This window comes from Stomoxys calcitrans, chromosome 1 (assembly GCF_963082655.1).
Source record: "Stomoxys calcitrans chromosome 1, idStoCalc2.1, whole genome shotgun sequence".
Lineage (NCBI taxonomy): Eukaryota > Metazoa > Arthropoda > Insecta > Diptera > Muscidae > Stomoxys > Stomoxys calcitrans.
The window spans coordinates 9,263,264-9,276,840 of record NC_081552.1 but is presented as its reverse complement, the minus strand read 5'-3'; the positions used below and the strand labels follow the sequence as shown (position 1 = coordinate 9,276,840).

The following is a 13,577-nucleotide window of genomic DNA, read 5'->3' as shown; positions in this document are numbered from 1 at the left end:
ATAACGCAACAGCTTAGAAGAGCGATATATTTAATGAAAAAACCATATTTAAAAATTAAGAAATAATATTTGGTATTAAATAATTTTTTTCCGTTTTGAATTAGTTCTAAATTGTTTTACTTTTTTAGGTAATGAATTAATTAATTTCCACTGTGGTTTTATTTTTATTTTGATTTTATTTATTGTTTATTTTTTATGTATGAAACAAATATTATAAAAGAATAAAAAAATGAAATGAACTAAATAAACAATTATTTTAAAATTGTCCAAACAGGTGAAGTGATGTGTTAGTCTTAACGGAGGAAATGACTGGTTATTCAAACCGTTGAAGTGGTGGAATAACCAATTTTTTAAACCAGTGAAATGACCAGTATTTTAAACCGATGAAATGACCGATTCAAAATTATTAGTCCCTTGGTTTCACATGCCCATATTAAAATCACCGGTAATATGGACAGTCAGGGGACCAGTCACTGGTCACTGAAAACCGGTGAAGTCACCAGTTTGGACTGGTTCAAAGCCTGCAGGGAAGCGAGGAAAAATTATGTTGTCGCAGTTAATACCCTACAGGATATAGGACCGGTCCTAAACTTTGGTGAATTTTAACATGGTCGCCGGAAATGGTCAATAATTTTGGACTAGTCCCTTTACCGGTTTGAAATATTGGTAATTTTGCCGGCTTAAAAAAATCGGTCATTTGACTGGTTTGAGATATTGGTCACTTCACTGGTTTAAAAAAGAACGCAAAAGTAGCCAAGTATTGCAGTAAAATAACTGGTGATATAACCGATAATTTGTGTTAATAGACACATTTAAGCGGATATTTTCACCGCATTATTCTGTGAAAGGAAAATGCGCAAAAGTACAGAAGCAATAGACTAAAATGACTGGTGATATGACCGATAATTTGCGTTAGTAGACACAATACACCCGATTCACCGGTTTATTCTGTGAAAAGAAAAATAAGCCAAAGCAGCCACGCAATGGACTAGAATGACTGGCTGGTAATTTTTGTTAATAGGGGATAATCTACCCCAAACTTCCTGCAGGGTACGATATACTGCACACACATATACATAGAAATAAGTACCACAAAATGAGCGAAATACATTTACAGAGCAATAATATTGACAAGTCACCTTCCGAAATGTATGCGAATGTCTGCCACATCTATGTGTACAAACATGAATTCGCATGGTTCTCGTTAAACCCCCTTTGCAAAAAACTGCCTAAATAATCAAAACCTATGGCCGGCCAAATTTTGTTTAGTGTTGAAGTATTAGAGTACGAATTTGAATAGGAAATTTGTGACAAGAATGCTATAACCACTCAAATAGACAATATAACAATGATATGGGACTCATATGAAATGTATTACGGATTAGAATGCGAATATTTTGGGTAAAATATCTGACAATAATTTTGTTTCCTTATTCATATGTTCCGTAGTGTATATTAATACATAAATCTATCCACTTAAACACTTTTGTCTTTATTGAGTACGCTATAGTTTTTTGAGAATGTCCATTATGTTGATGCATACAATCAACTGTTATTTATTTCAATGACTGTTTTTTTTATTCGATTTATGGAGTTTAACCTGAAACTCATTAAAATTCACATTTCAATATCATTGTAGCTGTTGTCGAATTGGATTATATGTATTTTCATTATTACACTTGTGGCGCCGAACGTGTTTTTCTACCGTTTTACTTATAGTATTTATACCAAATGCTTTTTCCAGTTTTTTTGTTTGTTGCTTATTTTGCGCCATTTGACACAAACAAATAGTAAAATTCGATTTTATACACTTTCATTGTGAGGGCTTATTAATGGCATAAAAGATTGAGCGATGTAAATTATCTAAAAAATTTTAATTTGATGCGAGTTTTTGCTTTGGTACATATACACTGGGAAAAAAGGTTAGAATTAAGTGTTAAAATGCAAATTGTATATTCTATAAATATCACATATTGCTATTTTAACAATTTGAAGCTTTTTCTAAAAAAAATACAATTTTTAAAAAACATTTTTATAGTAATGGAAATATTTTTTATGAAATAAAAATTTTTATAATATTTCCCACAAAATTCGCAATTTAACAATTTTTCCACAACAACCACACATATGGGTGAATCCTGTGTGACGAACACTAAATATGTACGCAATTTTCGATTGAAAAATATAATTTTTTTATGATGTAAAAAAAAATTTTATTCTACGTTTAGTGAATTAAGGGATTTAAAAATACTTTCGAATGAGAAAAGAATTAGTTTTCTCCCATATATTGTAAAAAAGTTGTCACTATGTTGTGTGACGCACGCTACAACAAATGTTTTTCGAGGTTAGTGAATATTTTGGTCCTTTCAAGCGAATTTTGCATGGTTAACCTCCAAAATTATATTTTATGACTTAAAGATGAACAAACGACAATTTAAAAAGTTTACAATTTTTTGTCTAAAGCCGTGAAACCTATGTCACGCACGCCTCGTGAAGAACGCTACATTTCTTCCACCAGCTTTTTGATGGATTAATGTGTGTTATATTGGGTTGCCCAAAAAGTAATTGCGGATTTTTCATATAGTCGGCGTTGAAAAATTTTTTTAACAGCTTGTGACTCTGTAATTGCATTCTTTCTTCTGTCAGTTATCAGCTGCTACTTTTAGCTTACTTTAGAAAAAAAGTGTATAAGTATATTTGATTGAAGTTCATTCTAAGTTTTATTAAAAATACATTTACTTTCTTTTAAAAAATCCGCAATTACTTTTTGGGCAACCCAATAGTTTAACAACAACATTTGCACTTAACGCTTTTAGATCAATTTATGAATTAATATTCATTTGTATATAAATTTTCTATTTTGGTGAGTAGTTTATGGCTTTTAAAAGCAAAAACGTATATGAAATGAAAACTTCAGCCAAATTTAGTAAAAATTGAGACATTTATGGGTATAAAAGGAAAAATTAGATATGGCTGTTACATTTATCTGTGGACTTTTTCGGATCGTATTAAATACGCGTATTCGAAGACGTTAATGTAGATTGGGTTAGGTTTAAGTGGCAGTCAGACTCACTTAGACGTTTTCGTCCATTGTGATACCACAGGAATTGGATATGGAAGATGTTAATGTAGATTGGGTTAGGATAGTTTTAAGTGGCAGTCCGCCATCAGACTTACTTAGACGTTTACGTACATTGTGATACCACAGGAATAGGAGATGGAAGATGCCTCTAGTTCCAACAGTGGAACCATTCAGATCGCTCTAAAAAGCCCAATAGCTTCCGAATGTTCATATCCGCCAAATCAGACAGGTTCTCAAGGAAATGAGAACCTAAAGTGGAACTCCTTCTGACTGCCAGTGCGGGATACACACAGAAGGTGTTCTATAGTCTCTTCTTCTTCGATGACCTCACAGCTTCTGCAAAATTCGTTACTGGCAACTTTCAGTCTGTCAGCAAGTTTTCCGATTAGACAGTAACCTATAATGGCGGACACAATGACTGAGACGTCTGTTCTTGTCAGCGACATCGAAGCGGTAGACCTCTTACAGCCCCCTCTTTGTGACTATCTATTATTCGTTGTCCTTCGGGACTGTTCCTGAAAACTAAGCTTACATGTCGCTAGAGGTATACCCACAGATTCGAGTTTCCCTTGAATGTGTAGGGTAGTTCCTAGTCTCGCAAGCTCGTCCGCTTTACAATTCCCTGGGATATCTCTGTGGCCCGGCATCCAGAACAGGTGAATTTTGAACTGTTCAGCCATCTTGTTGAGAGATCTACGACAGTCGAGGTCGGTTTTTGTTTTCAGAATACGTTCTCCAGCGATTATACACTGCAATTATACACTCAGAAAAATGCCTATCGTAAAAGTTTATTACATTTGATATTTATCCACGATTAGTTGAAATTCCTTAAGAGTGAGAAAATAAACGTTGTACGAATAAAACTATCTACTCGTGAGTATATATTAAGTAGCTTACAATTCAGGTGGAGTTAGTAATTTTCCTTAAAAGATTATTTTTCAAAATAAGCGAGAATTAAATATTGGCAAAAGCATATCATCGTTGACAATACATTTTATGAAATTTATTGGTGAATGAACTACGTACATTCCCATTTCTTGAGTTCACTAATGCATGCTCAAAACTAAGAACAATTTAAAAAACACACTCCAATGGTGAAACATTGCGTATATAAATAGAACATGACAAAGCTAAAAAAATAAACATGGCCTTCTCCGATGAAAAGAAGTGAGAAAATGTTTTGCTTTTGTGTTGTTAGTAACTATTGAAATTGGAAAATAGTCGAAGACTCAAACAATGTGGATGAATGCGTAGAGCGTTTGTTTTGTAATCAGAAGGTTCTTGGTCCAATACGCAGCTGGGACAAATTATAATTGCAAAGTTTCATATTAAATTTGTATTCTTCACAATAGCTGAGCAATTAGTAGCGAGCGGATGGGGGAGACAGGCGGAAATAATTGGGTTTGAGTAATTAAGATGTATCTAATAAGATGTTCCGGAGAGTTCGGAAAAAGCGATTTTTTCAATAATGTTATCTTTCATTTTCAATGCTTTTTAGTTAATATTTTAACAGTGGGAAGTTGAAAGTGGACTAATGCTATGCATAAACCATTTCGTAGCTAAAAAGAAATTGTTGAACTCGCAACGAGCATATTATTCTTTAGCGCCATAGATAGTTCAATATTTCCTAAATTTAGTTCATTTTAACTTGTGTTGAGGCTCAAAATTTTTTGAGTGCATCTTAGCCATTCCACAACACAATGCAGTGCACCAAATCCCCGAACCCAATGTAGGGAGTCTCTCTTTCTATTAGTGAGAGTCTTAGGATCAATCGCACCAAGCCTCTCAATAAACCTGGGAGCTATGCGTCTTCCAACCCCTTAAAGAGCGTGTTGATTTGCCGGGAAAGGCAGATGGCCTAGGCAAATTATAGGCATGCGAAGAAAGGATAGGTTCGGCCTTGTTCTTAAGAATCGAACCAGGTGTCTTCGTCAAAAGCCCTTGCTAACCAGTCGCCTGTCGGCTAGTGGAGCTTAGAGCAGCCGCTCCACCAGTCGAGGTTTCAGTAGCAGACAACATGATACGGCCTCATACCACCACCACCGCAGCTGATGGGTCTTTGAAGTCCATTCTAAGCCATTCTACTCCCGGGCTCTAGATGGAAACAAACGCAGATCAACAACCATATCCATACTATCGTAGCTATCCTTAAGTGACTAATTTTTTTTTCCAAAAATAATGACCCATTACGAGTAGCAGAAAAATTCTTGCGGAGCGAAATAACAAAACATCCGCTCCATTCACGGTTCAAACATAAATCTCTAATGTAACCCGTTTACCAAATTGTAGCCAAATCGAATCAATTTTAAGTCCTCTGATTCACAAATCAAATAGCAGTATTGGGTTATATTGAAATCGAAACAACATTTTAGCCCCTCCTAGCACCCCACTAACGTATATAACAGTAAAACTGTTTTAAAGTTGCTATTGATGAAAAGAAATGAAAACGAGCATTTTTTAAAGCTTTAAATTAAAATGTTTGAATTAAAATGTTTATGACAGATCCAACCGTGACGCACGCTACAGAAAATATTTAGCTATAACTTTTTTTCAGTGAATTGTCATATTTTTTTACATGAAGGACCACTCGAAGCCTCATGTCGAACAATATATTATCTTAAAAACCCTGATTTTGCATGTATAATATTCATGTTTCTAAAAAAATAAACTTTGTATACCCTCCTCAATAGGATGGGGGTATACTTATTTCGTCATTCTGTTTGTAACACCTCGAAATATGCGTCGATCATATTTATGAACGTCATGACATTTTAAGTTGATCTTGCCATGTCCGTCCGTCCATCCGTCTGTCTGTCGAAAGCACGCTAATTTTCGAAGAAGTAAAGCTTATCGTTTGAAATTTAGCATAAATACTTCGGTTGGGTAGATCGGTTGGGATTGTAAATGGCCCATGTCGGTCCATGTTTTGATATAGCTGCCATATAAACCGAACTTGGGTCTTGACTTCTTGAGTTGCTAAAGGGCGCAATTCTCAATCGATTTGGCTGAATTTTTGCATGAGGTGTTTTGTTATGACTTCCAACTGTGCATAGTATGGGGCAAATCGGTACATAACCTGATATAGCTGCCATTTAAACCGATCTGGGATCTTGGCTTCTTGAGCGTCTAGAGGACGCAGTTACTATCCAAGTTGGCTGAAATTTTGTACAACGGCTTCTCCTATGACCTTCAACATACATGTGAAATATGGTCTGAATCGATATATAGTTTGATACCACTCCCTTATAAACCGGTCTTTCGATTTTGCTTCTTGAGCCCCTACATGGCGTAATTCTTATTCGAATGGACTGAAATATTATACAATGACTTCTACAATGTTTAGCTTTCAATTCATTTGTGGTCCGAATCGGACTATAACTTGATTTAGCTCCAATACCATAACAGTTCTTATTCATTATTCTTTGTTTGGCTAAAAAGACATACCGCGCAAAGCATTCGACAAATGCTATCCATTGTAGAGGGTATATAAGATTCGGCCCCGTCGAACTTAGGACGCTCTTGCATATTTTTCTACTAAAACTAAAGACTAATAGAAGGGTAAAAATACTTAAATAGTTTAGTGCATATTTCAGTGAAAACCAAATTGTTGTCAATAGCTTCTTTTTAACTATAATTTTTTTGAGTGCATCATATTTTTTTTTTTTTTAATACTAACACTCGGACAGATATGTCAGTTAATTGTTTACAATTGTAACACGCTAATAATTTCAACGAATTTCACTTAACGTAAAATGTTAACAGTTTTCATGTGCGAGATATGAAGGGTGATAGTGTGCGTCGTTTTTCGTGTAATTTGCCTCTTAAATTGTAAATTATTCACAGAATCGTATCTACAACATGCTGCACGCTCAAAGATATCATTTTATTGGCCAAAAACTTTAGTAGTTGTAATCGGAAGGAATGACATTCAGAAATCCCAAATTTAAGTCGAGTACATGTTTACTTTATGTATGTACGAAGTATTTCTAAAGGGCTGTTGCTGCGAAGAGCTTATCGAGTGTGGTAATTGGAACTTGACCATATTTTTTTTGTTGATGTTCCCTCGTGTATAATACTTTGGATTATTTCTTAATGATGTCATCTTAACTGATCTTTATTTGTTATCGTTACTCAAGAAAGATAAAAATATCTCTAAGGAATTTATTTATTTTTATCTCAGACAACTTCATGGAAGATGTAAAAGATTGCACTTGCACGCATTGAAAAAATTCAACTGATATCAGCAAACACTGTCTGCTGATTTTAAATTAAAATTTTTTTATCTATTATAACAAACCTTCTCAATTTTTTAACTTTCAAAACAATAACTAAAGCATTTCCCATATTTTTATATGCATTTTTATACCCACCACCATAGGATGGGGGTATACTAATCTATTCGTTCCGTTTGTAACACCTCGAAATATTCGTCTAAGACCCCATGAAGTATATATATTATTGATCGTCTCGATATCACGATAGTCAATGTGGGGCTCATATGAAATTGATACCCACTATGGGGACCAATTTTCTGGAGGTCTTCACCTTTCTTAAAATAGACCATAAATTTCAATTATTTCCTCACCTTCGCAATATGGAAGTCAAATACAGGTATTTGGGAGTTCAATACCAATATCCAACTGTGGGAGCATGTATTTGGGGCACCGCTCTTTCCCCAAAAACCCCCCAAAGGGTAAAAATTTGCCGACCATGCCATTATGTGGCTCAATTTTTTGGCCAAGTGTTTGGGGGACGCCTCATCCCATATACTCAACTTGAACCAATGGCAATATGGGGTTTAAATAAATCGTATTTGAGACAAGAGCACGATGCTGCTATTTTTTTCAGGGCCAAGTATCTAGGGGACCACCTCACCCACGTAAACACTCCTAAATCGGACATCACGAAAATATTCGGGGGAAAATAAAGCATTAAACCTCCGAGGGAATTCGTGGTCCAAATTATTATATTGTTAGTCAAGCGATATGCATATACAATACTTTTTTCGTAGCATGCATTTCACTGAAAGCTCTTTTTTTTGTCGAAAATAAATATATAAATTCAAAGGATAATTTTGTTCCATATAAAGTAAAAGAAGACGAAGCGGAGCGGGCCCGGTACAGCTAGTACTTTATATACCTCAAATATTAAAAGATAAGATACCATACATACATACACCTTTGAAGGAATTCTGAAATTTTTAAGGTAATTTGGAGTTTTTACCATATGCAAACAGCAGAAAATGTTTGCTGTTTTAGCAAAAAATTAATGTTTTCTGCTGTTGCAGCAAACATTTTCACTGTTTCTACTATACTTGCTAGTGTTTTTGATTACTAAAACAATAGACATTTGCTTATTGGAAAACTATTCCTATTTTTTAGAATAAGTACTAGAATGAAAAGGAATTATAAAATCGTTAATTTGTTTAAATTAACGATTGGGGGTATACTTATTTGTCATTCTGGTTGTAAGTCCTAGAAATATGCGTCTAAGACCCCATATAAAGTATATATATTCTTGATCGTCATAACATTTAAAGTCGATCTAGTCATGTCCGTCCGTCTGTCTGTCGCTATCTTTCGAAGGAGTAAAGCTAGGCGCTTGAAATTTTACACATATACTTTTTATGTGTAGGTCGGTTGGAGTGGTAAATGGGCCAAATCGGCCCATGTTTTTATATAGCAGCTATATAAACCGATGTCATGTAAAACTTCTCTCCAAAGAGGTGTCGCACTGCGGCACGCCGTTCGGACTCGGCTATAAAAAGGAGGCCCCTTATCATTGAGCTTAAACTTGAATCGGACTGCACTCATTGATATGTGAGAAGTTTGCCCCTGTTCCTTAATGGAATGTTCATGGGCAAAATTTGCATTTGCATATAAACCGATATTGGGTCTTAACTTCTTCAGCCTCTAGAGGGCGCAATTCTAATTCGATTCAACTGAAATTTTGCTTGTGGTGTTTTGGTATCACTTCCAACAACTGGGTTGAGTATGGTTTAAATATGTTATGGTTTAAATATGCCATATAAACCGATCGTGGATCTTGACTTCTTGAGCCTCTAGAGAGCGCAATTCTCATCCGATTTGACTGAAATTTTGCTCGTGGTGTTTTGATACCTCTTCCAACATCTGTGCTGAGCATGGTTCAAATCTGTTAATAACCTGGTATAGCTGCCATATAGACCGATCGTGGATCTTGACTTCTTGAGTCTCTAGAGGGCGCAATTCTCACCCGATTTGGCTGAAATTTTGCATTACGTGTTTTGTTATGGCTTCCAACAACTATGCTTAATATAGCGCAAGTCGGCACATAATCTGATATAGCAGCCACATAAACCGATCTTGGCTTTTTAAGCCTCTAGAGGGCGCAATTCTCATCCGATTTGGCAGAAATTTTGTACAACAGCTTCTCCCATGGCCTTCAACATACGTGTTCAATATGATCGGAATCGATCTATAGCTTGATACAGCTCCCATATAAACCAATCTCCCGATTTTGCTTCATGTGTCCCTACAAGGCGCAATTCTTATCCGAATGGACTGAAATATTACAAAATGACTTCTACAATGAGCAGTATTTAATTCATTTATGGTCCGAATCGGACTACAACTTACATTTTCATAACATATTTGAGTAAAATACAAATATTACAAAATTTTCCATTCCATAAAATTTTTAAAAAATTAATTTTATAAAATATCAATTTTGGTAAAAGTTTCTGATGAAATTCTATATATAATTTCTGATAAAATTTTTGACGAAAATCCAACTTGAAAAATTCTTAAAACATTGAATGTTTTACACAATTTGCGATGAAAACCTAATTTTGAAAAAATTTTGCAATAAAATCAAAGTTTAAAAAACTTTTCTGACAACTATCTGACAAAAATTTAAATACATTTTTATTTTAAATTCTACAAACGACAACATTTTTATAGTAATCATAGTAATCTTAAAATAATCCTTAAAAATTTTTGCATTGGTGTTGATCGATTTTTCTGTGAAAAACATATATTCATAAAATGTCATATGAACAAAATTTAGATAATATTTTTGTTTTTTTGTTCCAATAGAACAAGTTTCAAGTTATATTAAAACATATTTAGCTTGATGCAAAAACGTTTTATTTTACTGTTTTAAGGGTGTTTAAGCACTAAATACAAAGGTGTTTGAAAGAGAATAAACATTTATACTTGCAACTGTAATTGATGTTTAATAAGTTAATTACATTCTTCCCATTAAGACATAATGGATGGCCTCAAGTTCCATTTGAAATTAAAAATTCCCATATTTTAGCACACATTAAGTTGATTGACCTTCTTTTTCTCTTCTGTAAACAGAAAATCCACTTTTTTGATTATGAACATCATTTAAGGTTTTTTTAAAAATAATCCCAAAGCTTGTCAGCTTCACATTTGTATGAATATCTTCTTGAAGATTTTTGTTATAAAAGAAACATTGTCATTACAAAATCACTTGACTGGGGTAAATCCCCATATGGGAGTTGTTTTATTTTTGCTGTTTTTTATTAAAAAAAAAAAAAATAAATAAAAATATTTGCAATTAATTTTTCGTGACGATTTCTTTATATAACAGCAAAATTTCGAATATTTGTACACTGTGATCAACGAGTTTAATGCAAATTTATATTTAATTTGTTGTTTTAATCACCTTTTTTGTATATTTTGGTAATTTTTTTCTTCTCAACACTTTTTATATATTTGCGTTAACGCTGTATTTCTTTTTAACGTACCACTTCCAGCCAAAAATTTTCAAAACAACCGCACGCGACGCGATCAAAACTTGTTCTGAACATCAACCGACTCTTTTTGTTGGCATTAAAGCTCAGAAAGGGCAAAACCCCCGTGCAAAGCGGTGAGAAAAAAGCACTCAAATACTAAAAACACAATAATTTACCAATAATTCTCGATTATTTCTTAACTGATATTGAAGCCAAGTGTGGAAGTAGTACCCATACAAAAACATTTACATATGTGTGGACTCTCACCGCAAATAAAAAGCAAAATAATAATATTGCCAAGCAAACTCAGTCGAGCGGTCGCTTCAGCATGCTTGGTTTTTAAAGCCGTTTATTAACTTTTTTACCACGTTTATACGACCCAGACATGTGCTGTTGCCATTCTACTCAATTACTCACGCACACATGCCCATACACTCACCCGCAGTTTTATGAGTGGCGGCTATATATCTCTTGGCCATAATAATATCACTTTGAGGCGGTTTAAACTGATTAATCATATCATTTTAACAAAACTCCCCAACACATGAGCAAACATACCAACATCATCACACAGTGGTGGCGGGTTACTTTATACGAACTAGTCGTTTACCGAACGAATACTGTGATTAATGATGGATCACCTTGTAGTAACGAGCTGCAAAAATAAACGTCATAACCTTAATTCGCAAGTACTTGGGTCAGAAGGAAAAGGAAGACACCACCAAAACGGAAATGAGAGCAAAAATATTCCATGCACAACCATTGTCGCAGACAAGCGTTGGTTTTTGGAATAAAAATGAAAAATTGGGGTATGTGAACTTGATTTTGATATAAAAAAGGTTTAAAAATAATTAGTGAAATCTCAGATTTCAATTGTTTTACAGAAGTAGAATCAAAAAATTTCTAAAAAGTTTCGGCTAAAGTAGTCATCTAATAATTTTCCAATGTTCTGTGAAGTTGTTGATGTATCTGTCGCACATTTCTCAACGAGATCACTGCACAAAAACAATAAGAGTTGAAAGAAGGTAATAATACCAACCACCGAAGGATGGGGGTATGTTCATTTTATCATTCCGTTCGCAACACATCGAAATCTTCATTTCCGACCCCATAAAATATATAAAGGGTGATTTTTTAGCTATTATCTTTTTTTTAACACTGGTTTAAACAGCTCACGCACATTTCGTGTTTTGTTTCACTGTCAAACATCTTCAGCTTGGTCTATAATTTAACTATGAATCGTCTTACAAACGAACAACGCTTGCAAATTATTTAATTTTATTATCAAAATGCGTGCTCTGTTAAGAAAGTTCATCGCTCGCTGTGTGTGTACAGTGACGAAGGTCATTTTTGACTCAATTGGTTCGTAAATTAGCACAATTGTTGATTTTTGGGTGAAGAACAGCCAGAAGCAATGCAAGAGCTGCATCCAGAAAAAATCACAGTTTGGTGAGGTTTATGGGCTGGTGGCATCATTGGACCGTACTTCTTCAAAGATGAAGCGAATCGTGACGTAACTGTGAATGGTAAATACTATCGTAAGATGATATCCAACTTGTTGTGCCCAAAATGCAGGAGCTCGACTTGCATGACATGTGGTTTGTGGTGGACGGTGCCACATGCCACACAGCTTAAGTAACAATGGAGTTATTAAGCGGCGAATTCGGTGCCGCCTAGATCACATGTCACTTTTTTGGGGCAAAAATCCGTTCAGATTTGGATATAGCTCTCATATTTATTTTTAACCGATCATCGCAAAATTTCGCACGAATTTTTTTTGTTACTCATCTATACATATACGCAAAATTTCATTAAATCGGGTTGGATTTGGATATAACTCCTATATATATTTCGCCCGATTTACACTTATAAGGCCGTAATAAACACAATTTCAACCCATATGCACAAAATCTGGCACGGATTGTTTTGTTACTGATCTTAACATATCTACAAGCTTTGATCAAAATAGGCTAAGATTTGGATATAGCTCCCATATATATTTATCGCCGGATTTGCACTTATATGGCCGTAGTAACAACATCTTTCAAACGATCTGTTCGAAAAAAGTCGGCTCATATTTAGATATAGCTCTCATGTACATACATCTATTGCCCGAGTTTATAATTGTAGGGTATTATATAGTCGGCTCCGCCCGAATTTAGCCTTTCCTTACTGGTTTTTACTTGACTTGACGTAATGAGATTAATATGTACGCCCGAGGTGGTGGGTATCCAAGCATTTTTACTTGTTCTAGTTCAAATTAACCAAAAGTGATTTTAACTTTGCACCATCGCTTTAGGAGTATACTAATCTTATCATATCTTATGTGAAATCTTGAAAGATTATTGTAAGAAGCTATTGTTATATAGTCAATAGTCAACGTGTCGCATATGGTGGCCCAATACACTCCAAACGGATAAATCGAGTAAAAAAGTGTAAATCGTTTTTATATATCTGAACAAGCGCAGACCCCCACTTACCCCAATTTTCAACAACGCACTGTGGATTAGGTTTAAAAACAAGTAAAATCGCGGTATGTTCGGCCGGGCCGAATTTTATATACCCTCCATCATGGATCGCAAGTGCCAAGTTCTTTGAATGACTTTTTCAAATTATAAGAGCTATATCAAGTTATAGACCAATATGGACCGTACTTGTTATTACTGTTTGAAGTAATAGAAAAATACCACCTCCAAAATTTCTAGAAGCTCTAGACTTCTTGAGCTTCTAAATTATAAATGGACCAAATCG

The 13,577-nt window shown here is 34.6% G+C and overlaps 1 protein-coding gene across 3 annotated transcripts in view; it reads right to left on the bottom strand.

Annotated features, from left to right (window-relative positions):
- Positions 1–13,577, bottom strand: part of LOC106089784 (cationic amino acid transporter 3) — a 120,785-nt gene that overhangs the window by 25,352 nt on the left and 81,856 nt on the right. The window contains exon 1 of one of the 3 annotated variants that reach the window (XM_013255765.2): positions 10,757–10,916. The exons of 1 other annotated variant lie outside the window; for it this stretch is intronic. The gene's annotated coding sequence lies outside the window, so the exon portion shown is untranslated. Of the gene's footprint in view, positions 1–10,756; positions 10,917–13,577 lie in introns of those variants that run through there. One more of the 3 variants, XM_013255767.2, reaches the window with a different exon arrangement.